This window comes from Cephus cinctus, unplaced genomic scaffold (assembly GCF_000341935.2).
Source record: "Cephus cinctus unplaced genomic scaffold, Ccin1 Ccin1_scaffold1719, whole genome shotgun sequence".
NCBI lineage: Eukaryota > Metazoa > Arthropoda > Insecta > Hymenoptera > Cephidae > Cephus > Cephus cinctus.
Genome location: NW_014333959.1, coordinates 113,634 through 119,111, shown reverse-complemented (window position 1 = coordinate 119,111; position 5,478 = coordinate 113,634). Strand labels below are relative to the sequence as shown.

The 5,478-nt window shown below is 49.5% G+C and overlaps 1 protein-coding gene across 32 annotated transcripts in view; it reads left to right on the top strand.

Annotated features, from left to right (window-relative positions):
- Positions 1–5,478, top strand: part of LOC107273550 (bromodomain adjacent to zinc finger domain protein 2B) — a 72,189-nt gene that overhangs the window by 20,693 nt on the left and 46,018 nt on the right. For 9 of the 32 annotated variants that reach the window (XM_015751883.2, XM_025090917.1, XM_025090927.1 and 6 more), the window contains exon 1: positions 745–2,667. The exons of 3 other annotated variants lie outside the window; for them this stretch is intronic. The gene's annotated coding sequence lies outside the window, so the exon portion shown is untranslated. 20 more of the 32 variants (XM_015751884.2, XM_025090914.1, XM_025090919.1 and 17 more) reach the window with 9 other exon arrangements.

Below are 5,478 nucleotides of genomic sequence, written 5' to 3'. Positions count from 1 at the left end.
GGGGGGGGGGGGGGAAGAGTGTCGGAGACGAAGCGGCGAGGTAACGAACGAACTCGATGCTCAGCGTCGTAAGCGTGTAAGAGTGAGAAAGAGAGAATAAACGAAGGTGAGAGAGAAATGAAGAGAGAGAGAGAGAGAGAGAGAGAAAGAGAGAGAGATAGAGTGAGAATGGGCGAAAGGGGACGGAGAGCGGCAGAAGCTTTGGTCGCTCTGTTCGTCTGTCCGTCTGTCTGCCTGTCCGTCCGACCGTCGGTCGGTGGGTTCTCTCTCGTCGTCGGATTCGCGGGTGGTGCTAGAGGCGTCCAAGGGGCTAGGGACTGAACTGGTACGAGGAGCAAGAGGGGCCGGGGTGAAGCCGGGAGTTCGTTCTGTCTCGCTCGCTGGTCGTCTGCACGGTGACGCGCGCGCGAGAGGAACACAGAGAGAGAGAGAGAGAGTGAGAAGGTTGAGCGACGACGGAGACGCCGGCGGCTCGGGGAAGACCCGAGGGAGGGGAAATGCCGGGTAAAGCCAACTGCTGTTAGCAGGCGGTGGAACCGTAGCGAGGCAAGCCAAGGCAGCCCAGAGTCGAGGACCGTTGGGGAGAGAACGAACAGAACGAACGAGCGAGCGACGACGACGACCATCTTGTGTGTGCAATGCAACGCGCGGGCCTCTGACGACGAGCTGACACAGATCCTCTTTCCTCGCCGCGACTCTGCAACGACAGTTATTCTTCTACTTAGCTCCGTACGTAATCAGTAGGTTCCGCAGCCCGACGGATGTAATGCGCGTCTTGGTGTAGCACGTTATTATACTGTCGTGCTGAGAATATAGCGGGAAATTCAAATCTCGCGGTTTTATCGTAACGCTCGTGGCGACTGATTACGAGGCACTGGTCTATTCCTCGAGCACGTGGAGATTTTACACTCTTCGACGTACGTGCCCCCCCGTGTACGTGTGACGTTTCGCGTGAGCTTGTAGCAGTGTCGTCCGTTATGTACGCACACCGAGCGTACCGCGGGGCGTATCGATGCGCCGGTATCACTGTGTTTATATATTTATACACGTGTGCGGTGATGTCAGAGAGAGCACGTGGGTTTCCTCTGTAAAGTATGACGGTTAAATTAACATGGTGCCTCTTTCGAGAAGTATGATTACGCGCACGCAGTGCTCCGCCGGGTTTTACCGTGGATAAGGATTTCGTGTCCGATCGGAGACGCGGGAGCGTCGTCGTTACGCCCGCGTGGACGTCGAGGACGAGCGACATCCAAGGAGCGACACCCAGCGAGAGCGAGAGGGAGAGAAGACGCTCGGATACTGCCAGTGAGACTCACAGCGAGAGACAGAGAGGGAGAGAGACAAAGCGAGTGAGATTCCGAGTGAGCCAGAGCCAACGAGCTATAGTATACTGTGGTTGGTGATGGGGCAGGGGGAGGGTTCGATCGATTCCCCAGCGAAAATTGCTTTCGCGTGTAACCGTGCGTCGCGTCAGTATACGCTCGAGACACCTACCGAGCGAGTTATCTCTTCCACGGCGTGCCGGTCGCTACGGAGAAGGTATTGAGATCGACGCACCGGATTGAGGTTAAGTTGGACTTTCCGTGACGTCGCTAGTGGACACACAGTGCACGGTGCGTAGAGAGGCTTGTCCGTAGTGCTGCTTTCTGGTTCGGAGGATTGATACTGGTGTTTGTTCTTCTTTTTTCGTTCTATCGAAGGTATCGATGGTCGATGACAGTTCTCGGTAGTGTTTCGTTACCCGGCCGTACTCTGTCCTTCGTGGATATACGAACGACGACGACAACGACTCCTGTGTCCGTGACCCTTTGCTTTTCGACTCGATCTGCATTACCTACAGAGGGTTGGTGTTTTTCCTCGAGTCTGTTATGCTGATTCTCATTTTTTCTCTCTCTCTTTTGTGCCGCTTCGTCGGGCGATCGTGTGCGCTCGTGTCGGGACGTATACGCGTGTGTTCCTGCTTTGTATTAATTCAGGGAAAAAAGACAGCTGATTCTTACTTGTTTCGCTTACTGCCAACCATCGATTCTCGGCCCTGTCCGTTCGCTTTCGCCCGTATTACACACGCCTGTCTCGTACGCTTCTCTGTGAACGTGTAGATGGGCCTTTACTTCGTTCAGTGTGTTCTCGCCTTTTCAAACCGAGATATACCTGGCCATAGTCTTCTTCGGCGGTCTGTCCCATCTTCACGCGTTCATAGTTGCTCGGACTTCGTGTCTTCAGTACTCGCTTGACTGCCTCGTCTGTTAGTTACTAACCGGCGAGCGCTTTACTTGCTACGAGTAAACATAAATATCGTGTATGCTGATTTAATTTACGTGAAATATCTTAAATTTTCGTTATACTGCAGCTCGGTGAACTTAACCTCTGAATCGGGCATTGATCTACTTAACGAATTGTCGAAGGGACTGTGAAGTTTTGTTGTGGCTCGTACGTCGAAGAAGAGGATAAATAAAGTTCGTGCGAATATACCTGTAGGTGCTTTAAAGTTAATAAATTTGATTTATACAGTGTTGTGGTAATAAAAAGAGAAAACGTCCGTTCTGTGCAGAAGTGAAGGTGAAGGCAGTGTGGATTATTCAGGATCGCTGTTTTTTCTTCCCTCGTCTACAGTATACCTGGAGATAAAGGAGACGATTGTTCGAGGACCCGGTGATCTTGTACAACGTGAGTCGATTTTTTTATTTAAATTTTTTATTTACATACCACGTTGACATGACTTTTTTTCGTGATCAACAATTATTATCCTTCAGAAATGAAGTCTACGTATGTCCCCTCGTCTGGGCAATATTTCTAAACGACTATTTCAGGTTAAAACACTGTTTCGTGCATTGTTCGACGTTGTGACGGTACCTTTAGCGATACGTAACGAATGCTCTACCGTTATTGGCCCACCGTGAATGCACCTAGTGACTATAACGGGACGTCAGCCACATAGTTTAGCCAGCAGCAAAGTGCTGCCTAGTTGGTCGTACTCTAGTACCTAGTTTTCTGTACATACTAGTTAGTCACTCTCTTCTCTTTTTCTCTCCCGCCCCGTCTCTCTTTCTCTCACTCTGACTGACTTTATTCTATCTCGCGTTTGCTCGTTCACCGGCGACAAGAAGAAGGGACGCGGAAAGAAGGCGCAACGCGAGGGAATCGCCGATGCGTTTCGACGTTGCGAAAGCATTAATGGCCGACCGCAACGTCTCTCCTCTAGGGTCCCTTCCTTTGTCCTGGCGAGGTACGAAAAAAGTTGTTTCTCCTTGTCCGTACAGTCAGTCTCCTTAGGCCTCACGAAGTCTGCGCTCGATTGCCCGGACTCGTCGGTGACGTATCTTCAGTATATATATATATATATACACACGCATAATATACGTATCAGTAAAGAATTTGTGGTCTTTGTCTTTCTCTGTCTCTCAGGTTAGTCTTTATAGCTTGACGTAATTACACCTCGGCTGAATCACCTTTTCCTACTCGCTTTCGTCACATTTCTCACGTAGTCGGCGATCGCGACGCTTTTCTCCTTTTATTTACCCACAACACGCTTACCAGGATACAATAACCGGAGACGCCGATAAATTCAAGCTTGAAAAATCGTATTACGGGTGTACCGTTAGGAGGCAGAAGTTGGAAGTTGGCGGGTTATTTGAATTTCGCGACACCACCGCTCGATGTGGACCCGAGGATTATTTGCTGAATTTGCACTGATAAGATTATTTAAATCTTATTGGCATGTATATATATATATATATTTATGTAGATGATTACGCGAATTTTGTTAACAACACTTTTACACGTAAGTATTCGCGCTGTCTCTTAACCTCGCTATTAACGAATTAAACGTTAACGAGGTCAAAGTCAGTCGACACGGTGTCCGGCGTCTTCTCTGTTTATCTTATCTTTTTATTTCCAATTATTATTGTTCGGCTTGCCATGCGATTCTGTTTTGATCGTAGCGCGAGGACCGTTGCATTATTTGAATCGGGGCGTCCGATATTTTTCTGTCACGCGTTGGACGGTGTTAGGGGCGGCAGGGGGGGGGTAGATTCGAGGACGGGAACAAAGGAGCGCATTGTTTGCCGGAATTACTGATAGACTTTTTTTGTTTCCTAGGTAGTACCAACCAAACGACTATCATAAATCAGATGACTGCGCGTCGCTAGTAACATTGTCCCTGCGCATAAATACGGTTAATGATAATCCTGAGCAGTGGTTTACGCCGTTCGGACGGTACGTACGTCGATTTTATGAACGTCACGAGCCAATATGGTTGCACCGACTGTAATTGATAACTAATAACGTGCCGCGTACGTTTCGCCGGGCGACTAATATCTGTCCAGTGGAGGTAACGGTTAAGCTAATTAAGTAAAATTATAGTTACTCGAACCACCGATTAATTCATCGTTACCATACCTGGTATAGTATATGTACGCAATATATATAATCGTAACCTGTATATATATACTGTATGCACTGTACAAATACTATATGGAAACTTTTATACAATTCTTCCTCGAGCCGTATTTATTTACCGAGCGCGGACAAAAGGGCAGTATTCGAGAAATGGTTGACAAGCCCGACCGGCAGGCACGCCCTGGGGACCCTTTGCTTTTCACGTATTACAGGTATAGGAAAAATCTGTCTTAATTGTCTCGTGAAACTCCGACTGCCCTCTGGCACGGTACCTTAACTCCGTTGCTCGTGAAATAGTACCGTTAAACAGGTGCAAATAAATCGTACAGCCGGCAGCGCGAAGATCCCCGTAACTACAGGCCGTCGGAGACCCCGAGACAAGATAACGAGCCAAGAGAATTTTAACGAAAGCACAAAGTAGATGTACAGGAGAGACCCCGAACCCCAAGCGTTACCAGGGCAGGAATAGGGGGGTACCTTGGGGCCCCTCGACCTAGGGGCACCCAGGGACGTGATACGTAATATCGGGTAGCGACGTCGATAAATATACGGAAATGGAAGCAGACGCGAGAACCCCGGGAGCAATGACGAGAGGGATCGATTGGGCGTCGGGACGCTCGGCGTTCTCCTCTGGCTTCGTCGTAGTTTCGCCGTTTGGATACGAGCGTCATAACGTCACACCCGCTACGGTTCACCGTGTAGAATGATGGCCGAGCGCGACTGCACCGATTTTACTCGATACACAATTTACCCGATGAGGTCGGCGATCCCCGAAGTCAGGTCGATCGGTTTCGTTGGTATCGGCAGAGAAACGGCAGGATCGGCTTCTGACTGTTCCCTTATGAAGGGGTCTGTCGCGAGCATGGAAACGACGCTGCGTTCAAAATCAAGAGAAAGGGATGGGATTGGTGTGTGTATACGTATGTACATGTCGCTCGTTTCGTACTTGCACGCGTAGGTACGCTTACGGAGATCGGCATGTGTATGCGCCTGTACGTGACGTTGCGCGTTGAGGTGACTGAGAAGCGTGTAAGAGCGGTAAGGGGATTGGTCGGAGCGGGTGAGGGATGAGAGGAGGAG